At 33.5% G+C, this 11,814-nt stretch overlaps 1 protein-coding gene across 1 annotated transcript in view; it reads right to left on the reverse strand.

Annotated features, from left to right (window-relative positions):
- LOC123555178 (uncharacterized) overlaps positions 1-11,458 on the reverse strand; it is a 60,477-nt gene extending 49,019 nt beyond the window's left edge. Inside the window, exon 1 of the mRNA XM_053547320.1 lies at positions 11,381-11,458. The gene's annotated coding sequence lies outside the window, so the exon portion shown is untranslated. The remainder of the gene's footprint in view (positions 1-11,380) is intronic.
- Positions 11,459-11,814: the final 356 nt, after the last annotated feature.

Raw genomic sequence — 11,814 nt, forward strand, 5'->3', positions numbered from 1 at the left:
AAGTAATGCGATTCAAATACATGTTTAACATTATCATCATTTTAAAACGTATGTTAGCAAAATATAAAATGAAAAAAAAATATATAAAATGAAAAAATAAAATTGATCTCCGTCGGAATTCGAACTCACATAAGTTAGATTCTAGAGCCATCACGCTTACCACTGCACCAATGCGTCTTATTGTCGAAGGGGACAGTCATTTAAATATCTATTATAAAAGTAAGTTATAAAAAAGTAGGGTACCCCTTTACTGAAGTGGTTTATTCCAGTAACCTTTCAAATCTATTAATAAAAGCGACAGGTCACTCCTAAATGCTAGTACATGTGTGAATAGGTATACATGTATAAGTGACCGGTCAGTTTTATTACAGTGGTTCAGGTAGTTATTTCAGTACATGTACATGTCTGTATATAAAATTATTCACGTTTTTCATCGTCTGCTAACTATTTTGTCTCCAGTTCCCGGTAGTTATTTTACCGCGTTTTCTGCTTGCAATTCACGATTTTCTCATGTTTTCAGTGCACTATATAAGTGATTGTTAATTGATATTCTTCACTCGAGGTTGAATATTTGACAGCATAACAAGTATTTTGATTATTTGTTTATTCTCGTAAGAAAACTTGACAAACCCTTCTGAGACGAATATTCAGTTTTTGGACATCATTTGCATCTGGAAATGAACACTCAACGTAATACTCAGCGAAAAAGGTAGCAATTTCGGAAAGGTAAAGATTTATTACTTTTTTCTATGTTCCGTAGTGTTTTGTCAAAATGAATATTTTTAGTTTGAAAATTTGACACGTGTAACGGGAATGTCCTAGAATTTATCAACATACTGTTTCCACAAAATGAGACATTTCATATTGCTTAAAGTTTTGATTTTGGCTAGAATATCTTTTACAAAGATTATTGACAAGGGTAAGGTTCATCGACGCTAAGGGATATATGCTAATACGGATTTACAAAATATCTTGTTTTAATTTCGGCCTACTGTATACTTGAATTAGTGGTAATGTTGGCTGTAGAAATTTGAAACAGTTTATCTGTAAACAATTTGAATATTTTAAGCGGCGGATATGTTACCTATATAGCAAATTTGTTTCAAGTTTCAAGTTTTATTCAACAAATTCTCAATTTGTATATATACAAAAACATGAGACAAATACAAGTAATTAAAGAAAACATTACATATAGTCACGCAAATCAATGAGGGCAACACACACACTCTACATTAATTTTATCGAATTACAGAATCTATAAGTTCTATTTATAGCAAATTAAGACGGGTTACAGGTTAAAAATAGGTCAGATTATGTCATTCAGAAAAGCGTATCGATAATGTGTAATTGATGGTAGGCACATGTGCTTGCTTGACCATTTATTCGTAACGGGATAACCGTTTTGTTCATAACGGAATTACACGTGGGGAAATAAGAAGTTAAATGATTAAAGTAATTTTACTAGAATTACGTTGTTTAATAAGAACTTTATGATACAAGCCATGTAGAAGAAATTTGTTTCAAAATGTGTAAGGAAAAAAGCGGAAGTAAGATTCTTGATAAGTGCCACAAATTCTGTGTAGTTGTCACGGTGAAATAATATTATTACTATATATTCTTGAAATGGATTTAAAGTGTATGGCTTTGGATATAAGAATCATGGTTGTGGCAGCTACTGTAGTTTGTGAGTATTTTAGATTTTTTTTTTTAAGTTTATATTTATTATTAAGAAGCTCTACTCAGTAAAATAAGGCCTTCAGTAGTAAAAATTACATCCAGTAGATAACCTTGGATGGTGAAGATTTGTGTTTAAGCCATATATTTAAGCCCTGTACTGGTATGTGTATTAACTATTTTTAAAGACCATCAAATTTATTGTAAAATTTGCCGAAAGTGATGCCTGAATGGTACACTGTTTGCAGTACAGTGCCATATTTTCAATATGCTCTTAAAAATAATTTAAGAGCATATTGTATGGGAGTACTACCAGATATATTTTGTGACTGCAGATGTAGCGGCTCTTAACGAAACGAAAAATAAGAGCAATATTTCTATGCTACTTGCAATTTGTTTATGATAGATGGTATGATTTGTGTGCCCTCATTGCTTAGACTTTATATCGTAGCTGAAATTAAAATAATTTTCAGTATAAATACTAGAAACTGATATTATGCCATATTTTCGTAAAGATTTGTAAACCCTGTGCGTTGTGACATGGTTTACGGTACTTTATTGCTCATGCATCTAGAGCAGTAAACTGAAGTATATATTTTTATATATAAATTATGGTAAATAGCAATGATAACTCACTATTGTTTTTATAGCAGTGAGTTAGACTAAACTCTTTATGAAATATAAGTGCTATTATAAACAATTAGAGATTAAACATGGTATTTAATAATGGCCTTAATGTTCTTACAACATCATTACTTGGCATAGTAATGATTTTAGCATTAATTAGGTGCTCAAATATAGCATGATAATGGTTGTAGCATTTATACAGTAAATAGACATAGCAATAGCATAATAACATTTCAGTCATAGAATAAATGCGATAACATATAATGATCCTAGGTTTAGGTTAATATTAAAAACAATCAAATAAAAGACACACACATTCAGTTATCACACACAAAGTAGAACAACAACACTAATGGTTCTAGCATGAACATATCTACAGCATTATCATGAATCTAGCATATCGTTATCATGAATCTAGCATACAAATGGTAAACAAACTTAGCATAGTTTTAATTTTAGCATAAATGGTAAACAAACCAACATAATGGTTGTAGTAGCACAGTGCTGTAAATGAACACAGACTAAGAAATTAAATAAAGAATTGATAAAGTATTAGCACTTTAATATATACTAACATAGCATAATAGCGATTCAAGTTTAAACGAAGAAAGATAATAATCATATATTTAATAAAAATAAAAGTTACATATAAATTTGGCTTAATGTTAATGGTTAATTCTTATAGTTTTCATAATAATATCCAAAAATTTGCATAGTCTAATTAATTCATTTTTGTTTTCAGTATTCAACAGCTGTGAGAATTTTATAACATTTGGATTTCTGTAATAATATTGTTTAACAAATTGCTTCCTTTTATCATTAAAAAAATTACAACAAAGCAAATAATGAAATTCATCTCCAAGTTCATTAAGTCTGCAAAGAGAACATTTCCTTTCAGCTAGTGGTACACCAGTCCATCTTCCTGTTTCAACAGGAAGTCTATGATTTCTTGTTCGAAAAGCTGTAATAACTTTACATAAATAATTAGGAAGAGAGTAAAAATACTTGTTCATTTCAAAACTACCTTTAAATAATTTGTAGTTATAACTGCTAGTTGTTTTTGATATTAAATTGTTCCATTCCTGTAAATATTGATCATGAATCCTTTGTTTAAAAGCCAGAGGAAACCATTTTCTGTTCATTTCGGTTTGGTTTTCCCATATATTTCCATATCCGTTTTCATTATTATATTTTTAATATATATTAGCCATTTTGATCTTAATTTCCCTTGTTCCTGGAGTCCATTTAAAATTATATACATATTATTTGATAATTTATTACTTGTAAAATCAGTAAGTTTACTCCAAAAACTAACCATTCTGGTATCAATATCTAGCTGGAGGGGTTTGACTCCTAATTCACCATAAACCATATGTGATGGTGTTGACCGTTTTAAGTTAAGTATAAGTTTTAGATATTTAAGTTGTATTTTTTCCATGTCATTATTATTGGAAAATCCCCATATTTCACATCCGTATAACAAGATTGGTTTAATTACTTTATTAAATAAATCAATTTGCAAATCATAGGATAAATTTAGTGCTCTAGTTTTTTTTCTTAATGAAAACATTGCCTTATTTGCTTGTTCTGCAATCTGTTTTTTAGTTTTGACAAAACTTTTTGTTCTTGATAGCAGTAGACCAAGATATTTATATTCTGTTGTTGTTTCTATTGTTTTACCATCATACTTAAAGAAATTGTCATAGACTTTGGCCCTTGATCCAAAAATTAGTACTTTTGTTTTTTCTATGTTTACTTCCAGTTTCCATTGTTGGCAATATTCATGAAATATATTGAGACTTTTCTGCAGATCTTCACTAGTCTCGCTTAGTAGCACTGTGTCATCTGCATACAATATAATAAATAATTTGAAGTACATTCCAATATCATTGAGACTTACATTACATTTAATACCATTAATATTTTCAGTACTTAAATAATTTTCAAGATCATTTAGATAAATTGCAAATAATAAAGGGGAAAGATTTTCTCCTTGCCTTACACCGGATAAACAAGGGAAAAAAAGTGAACAACCCATATTTGTTTTTATCCTTGATTTTATATTTAGGTACATATTTTTAATGATGTTAAAACATTTCCCATTTATGTTATATTTAGGGGCCTCCGTGGCCGAGTGGTTAGAGTCGTTGACTTCGAACCATTTGCCCCTCATCGATGTGGGTTCGAAACCTCATTTGGGGTTAGAATTCTTCACGTGAGGAAGCCATCCAGCTGGCTTACGGAAGGTCGGTGGTTCTACCCAGGTGCCCGCTCGTGATGAAATAGTGCACGGAGGGGCACCTGGGGTCTTCCTCCACCATTAAAGCTGGAAAGTCGCCATATGACCTAAAATTGTGTCGGTGCGACGTTAAACCCAACAAAATAAATAAATATGTTATATTTAAGTAATTTTGACCAAAGTCCCTGGCGCCATACAGTATCAAATGCTTGCTTAAAGTCAATAAAAACACAGAAAAGTTTCTTTTTTTGTGCTCCTAACATATCCAGAAGACAGTGTATTATAAATAAGTTATCAATTGTAGAGTGATCCTTTCTAAAACCAGATTGACAGTTTCTTATTAAATCGCTTTCCTCTGCAAAAGTATTAAGTCGGTTATTTATAATTGCGGTAAATAATTTTCCAAAGCAACTTAGAAGAGTGATTGGCCTATAATTTTCCGGTGCCTCAATATTTCCTTTATTTTTAGCTCACCTGTCACAAAGTGACAAGGTGAGCTTTTGTGATCGCGCGGTGTCCGTCGTCCGTCGTCCGTCCGTTCGTGCGTCCGTGCGTGCGTCCGTAAACTTTTGCTTGTGACCACTCTAGAGGTCACATTTTTCATGGGATCTTTATGAAAGTTGGTCAGAATGTTCATCTTGATGATATCTAGGACAGGTTCGAAACTGGGTCACGTGCCATCAAAAACTAGGTCAGTAGGTCTAAAAATAGAAAAACCTTGTGACCTCTCTAGAGGCCATATATTTCACAAGATCTTCATGAAAATTGGTCAGAATGTTCACCTTGATGATATCTAGGTCAAGTTCGAAACTGGGTCACGTGCCTTCAAAAACTAGGTCAGTAGGTCTAAAAATAGAAAAACCTTGTGACCTCTCTAGAGGCCATATATTTCACAAGATCTTCATGAAAATTGGTCAGAACGTTTATCTTGATGATATCTAGGTCAAGTTCGAAACTGGGTCACGTGCCTTCAAAAACTAGGTCAGTAGGTCAAATAATAGAAAAACCTTGTGACCTCTCTAGAGGCCATATTTTTCATGGGATCTGTATGAATGTTGGTCTGAATGTTCATCTTGATGATATCTAGATCAAGTTCGAAACTTGGTCACGTGCGGTCAATAACTAGGTCAGTAGGTCTAAAAATAGAAAAACCTTTTGACCTCTCTAGAGGCCATATATTTCATGAGATCTTCATGAAAATTGGTCAGAATGTTCACCTTGATGATATCTAGGTCAAGTTCGATAGTGGGTCACGTGCCTTCAAAAACTAGGTCAGTAGGTCAAATAATAGAAAAACCTTGTGACCTCTCTAGAGGCCATATTTTTCATGGGATCTGTATGAAAATTGGTCTGAGTGTTCATCTTGATGATATCTAGGCCAAGTTCGAAACAGGATCATGTGCGGTCAAAAACTAGGTCAGTAGGTCTAAAAATAGGAAAACCTTGTGACCTCTCTAGAGGCCATACTTGTGAATGGATCTCCATAAAAATTGGTCGGAATGTTCACCTTGATGATATCTAGGTCAAGTTCGAAAATGGGTCACATGCCTTAAAAAACTAGGTCAGTAGGTCAAATAATACAAAAACCTTGTGACCTCTTTAGAGGCCATACTTTTCATGGGATCTGTATGAAAGTTGGTCTGAATGTTCATCTTGATGATATCTAGGTCAAGTTTGAAACTGGGTCAACTGCGGTCAAAAACTAGGTCAGTAGGTCTAAAATTATTAAAATCTTTTGACCTCTCTAGAGGCCATATTTGTCAATGGATCTTCATGAAAATTGGTCAGAATGTTCATCCTGATGATATCTAGGTCAGTTTCGAAACTGAATCACGTGGGATTAAAAACTAAGCCAGTAGGTATAAAAATAGAAAAACCTTGTGACCTCTCTAGAGGCCATATTTTTCATGAGATCTTCATGAAAATTAGTGAGAATGTTCACCTTGATGATATCTAGGTAAAGTTCAGAACAGGGTCACGTACCTTCGAAAACTAGGTCAATAGGTCAAATAATAGAAAAACCTTGTGACCTCTCTAGAGACCATATTTTTCAATGGATCTTCATGAAAATTGGTCAGAATTTTTATCTTGATAATATCTAGGTCAAGTTCAAAACTGGGTCACATGAGCTCAAAAACTAGGTCACTATGTCAAATAATAGAAAAAAACAACGTCATACTCAAAACTGGGTCATGTGGGAAGAGGTGAGCGATTCAGGACCATCATGGTCCTCTTGTTATATATCGGCATGATATTTCCTTCTGTCCAGCTTTCTGGAATAATCCCCGAGTCAAATATAACATTGAATAATTTTACATATATTGGTAGCATTATATCTAAAGTACTTTTAATATGTTCATATAGAATGTTATCTACTCCCGGACTTTTGTTGTTTTTTAACGTTTTTACGGTTTTAATTATTTCATCTTCTGTTATTTCAATATTTATTTCTTCATTTAACTCATTAATTGGATCCCCCAGCGAGGCGTATGTTCTTAGTGACGATTTGATAAAAGACATTGTGTCTGAAATCCTTCGTACTCCACCTCTGATAATTCATGTGGGAAAGTTGGCAATTACAGGTTAGTACTGGTACAGAATCCAGGAGTACTGGTTGTGTTAACTGCCCGCCATTACAAAATGTCATGACTGAAATACTGTTGAAAAAACAGAGTTAAACGCAAAACAAACAAACAAATTGATGGTGGAGAAAGAACCCAGTGCCCTTCCATGCATTATTTAATCACAAACGGGCACCTAGGTGGAACCACCAACCTTCCGTAAGGCAGCTCGATGGCTTCCTCACATTAAGAATTCAACGCTCCGAGTGATGCTCGAACCCACAACGATAAGGGGTAAGTAATTCAAAGTCAGCGACTTCTTCTTTGTTTGTTTGTTTGTTTATTTTGGATTAATGCCATTTTTCATCTGTATTTCATTTATTTAACGGCGGGCAGTTAACCTTACCATGCAGTGTTTCTGGATTCTCTACCAGTACATACCTGTTCCCTGTATACAACTGCCAACTTCCCCACATGAAATAGAGGTGTAGGATGGATGACTACAGAAACAATGCTATAAAAACATCACGGAGAACAAACACCTCACCCAAGGATTGAAATTAGCCTGGTTGTTTAGGACGAGATTTTGTTTAAAGAAAAGTGTGGTTTAGGTGAGTTAATAAAACAAGAGGGTCATGATGGCCCTATATCGCTCACCTGTTATCATTGCACTTGAGGACAAGAAGGTCCTCAGAAAAATATCTAAGTCCAAAGGACAGGAACAACAAAGGGCAGAAATTTAACAAAAAAGAAAAAAAAATCTTACAAGGTATAGATATGTTAAGATACACCTAAAATTGGAGGTACCATCCATGTTGTACCACAGAAAACTGGTCTCAATAATAAAAAAAAAATGTTACTAAAAATAAGCTATTTATAGTAACGTAAAAGGGAAGTAATTAAAAAAAATATTGTAAGTGGACAAAAGAAGGATCTGCCAAATAAATCTGTTGACATAAATGAAATTTTAGATCAGTATCTTCATTAGTTATGGAGATATAACAATTTTAATTTGAAATAAAGGGAGGTAATCGGACATAAAATCAGTCCATAGTTATCTACCCTGATTGTCTCAGTCCAACTAATAACAATACAAGTACTGGTAATACAAGTTGTGTGCAAGTTTGGTTAAAATAAAATCATAAATGAAGCTGCTATTGTGCAGACAAGGTCAGAATAGCAAAATCTGGCCCTTTCAGGGGCCATAACTCTGGATCCCATAATGGAATCTGGCCAGTTCAAGAAAGGAACCAAGATCTTATGGTGATACAAGTTGTGTGCCAGTTTGGTAAAAATCAAATCATAAATAAAGCTGCTATTGTGCATACAAGGTCAAAATAGCTAATTTTGGCCCTTTTAGGGGCCATAACTCTGGAACCCATAATGGGATCTAGCCAGTTCAAGAAAGGAACTGTGATCTTATGGTGATACAAGTTGTGTGCAAGTTTGGTTAAAATAAAATCATAAATGAAACCACTATCGTGCAGACAAGAAATTGTTGACGGACGCACGCATGGACTGACGACGGACGAAGGGTGATCACAAAAGCTCACTTTATGTGACAGGTGAGCTAAAAACAGATGATTAGAAAAAAATGTTGTCATTTTTTTTCGTGATGTTAAATTAATATTTTTCTCGGGATTGTAGAATTAAAATGATAAACTTAACTTTTCTAAAATTAGTATTTTACACTTATAGCATGCTCATGCATAAATTGTTACATTTGCTTTTAAATACTGCTAAAGCAGTATGAATAACAGTGAATAGCAAAAACTGCTGTTTTAATTTCATATATTCAATATGTCTCCATCCCAAGTTAGACATTTCTAAAACAAATATTTAAAAAAAAAACCCCAAAAAACACGTTATTATGGCAACTTTGTCATTTAGGTCACATTTAAAAGTCTTTGTTTGCTGTCTCTTGACCCTACCTTTTAAAGTTGGGTAGGTAGGTAGGCAATTCTTTTTTTTTTTTTGGGGGGGGGGGGGGATTATACTTTACCATTACATATAATATTTATTGCTGTAAAAGTAAGACAAAGGATGAAATGAAATAATACAATTTAAATTTCTTTCTTATTATTTTGCTAACTTGAAATATATGCAGCACTTGTCATATCACAACTCAAAAAAAATAACTGACCAGCATTTCTTACCAATAAAAACTTTTGATGTGTAGCATTTTAACTGGGTAGATACAAACAAACATAATTTTAATTTTGGCCTTTAGTACTGGACCTCTAGGCTCTGGGATCTACAATACATGATAAATTTGGGTTAAAAGGTTTCGTATCTTGCAATCACTATATGTAACTAAGCAGGTGTTTATCCATATCTAGGTGGCCATTTTTATATCCTACGTCATACCTGGAACAACTGATACGGGGACTGGAAAGCAGCATTTATCTTATCTTATGCTGTCGTCCAATCGAAGCGTATGCCGTAGGTTATTCTGCTATTACTCACACACTTACGCCTTACAGTTTAACTCGTCCTTTCAGTGAAAATCTGGGAAAGCACTTGTTGAATTTTTTGTTGAAAACAAAAGTTCTGCCATGAAATTATTGCCTGCATCTGTTTTTAAATGGAAAATATCTACATTAATGTTACTTTTCGCCCTGTGAAAATGGCTAAATCTAGGCTTGTCTTACCCAGAGAGAAAGATGTCGTTTTTACATGATATTTGCCTTGTTGATTCAGAGTATTTAGAACAATAAAATTAGGACATATTTTTATGAAAATAGCAAGTCGAAACTGTAAACTGTTGCCTGAAAATATTTGTTTATGATATTGCTTTGTTCTTCACCATTTAAATACGTGTTAAACCTGGAACAACTGATACGTATTAGACCTTCCTGGAACCCGCCCGCTTAGCTCAGTAGGTAGAGCGTCGGACTACGGATCGCGGGGTCGTGAGTTCGATCCTCGGGCTGGGCGTATGTTCTCCGTGACTATTTGATAAACGACATTGTGTCTGAAATCATTAGTCCTCCACCTCTGATTCATGTGGGGAAGTTGGCAGTTACTTGCGGAGAACAGGTTTGTACTGGTACAGAATCCAGGAACACTGGTTAGGTTAAATGCCCGCCGTTACATGACTGAAATACTGTTGAAAAACGGCGTTAAACCCAAAACAAACAAACAAATAGACTTTCCTGGTCATACAGTCGACTCGCCAATAGAGAATCACTGCCAATAGCGGGTCACTTGAAAATAAAATGTGAATCTCTCTTAAACATGTTAGAGTATACAATGTTTAAGTATCCAGTAATATAAACTTATCACTTAGCAATTATTAGACAAAAGAAGATGGATCTAATCTAATGAGTGAGTTCCATGAGTAGATAACTCTTGCAACCATGTTTCCTGACTTGGATTTTAGCACTCTTGAATTCTTCAAAGTAGAATATTTTTGAGCATACCTCACAATTTCTTAGATAAAACCACATAAATTTGGTACCATTTTGAAGAGTGAAACGCACACTTTCGTAGGAATAATATGATTATGAATTTTAGATTGACTTCGATGAAAAAAAGTACCATCAAACAGAGGCGGTCATTCAGCCAATAGAGAATCACCCATTTCAGGGATAATCAAAAGGTTGTTTGTTTTGCTTAAAAATACAAATCAAAGGTTGATCTGATGTTGTACTGGTTTGATCTGGCAAATCTAAATAAATGAATAAGGTTCCGTGAATCAATATTTTGATTTTAGTTTTAGATATAGGTGATGTTAATTATCCATAGAAATACATATGTACAACTGTGAAAAATAGTGCTATATTCTTTGACTTAATATCTCCTGTTTGAAATGTAAACATACTGTCTCTCATTATATTCTGTCTTGAAATGTTTATTTCTAATACCACAATCATGTTTTGTCAGAAAAAGACAAATTTTAAATGGATAAAAAAAAAGATAAACTAGGTGACCCCCTATTGGCAAAAGTGACCCCCTACTGGTAAATCTGACAGGTATAAATATTTCATCATAACTTCAGACATAAAAGAATGATTCAAATAAATCAAATACTGATATGAATGTGAGCAACAGTTTTAAGTGTTAGTAAGTTTAGATATCATGAAAGTCTAAACATTCTTCACTATATGCTAAAAGTTTAGATAGTGACCCGCTATTGGCGAGTTATCTGTACTGAACCGAAAACGAAAGTAGACGTATATTTTCGCTGCTAAAGTATGTCAGAACACATCATGTATAAAAGTCAGTTACAAAATTTATTAAGAAATATTTGTAAATAAACACAATACATTAAACTAACCTTATTTCTAATTTAGTAGCGCAAAATGTGCTAAAACTTTACAGCTTGAACTCTGGTAATTCCACTGCAAATGGGGTAATTTAAGCAAAGGGAGGTAACAACTACTGTCTTATAATTTGCAAAGGAAAGTTCATATTATACCACAGGCGCTTGAAGCTCTATCAATAAATATGGAAACACCACTATCTAGTGTATATCAAACGAACATTAGCATTAATTAAGATTTCGATCTGAACACTGGCACAAACAAGGGAAAAAGCCGTTGGTGATGTGGTTTACACCATATTATGTCTTCTGGTATTCATGTGTGTGTTCAAACCCTAATGCATTCATTGAATAAAGCCCCACGTCTTTTACATTATTTTTTTGGCTAGAGACACCAGATATATAATTCAATCTAAACTTTTTTTTTCTGCACCGATTTTTTATTCTCT

Source organism: Mercenaria mercenaria, chromosome 7 (genome assembly GCF_021730395.1).
Source record: "Mercenaria mercenaria strain notata chromosome 7, MADL_Memer_1, whole genome shotgun sequence".
Taxonomy (NCBI): domain Eukaryota; kingdom Metazoa; phylum Mollusca; class Bivalvia; order Venerida; family Veneridae; genus Mercenaria; species Mercenaria mercenaria.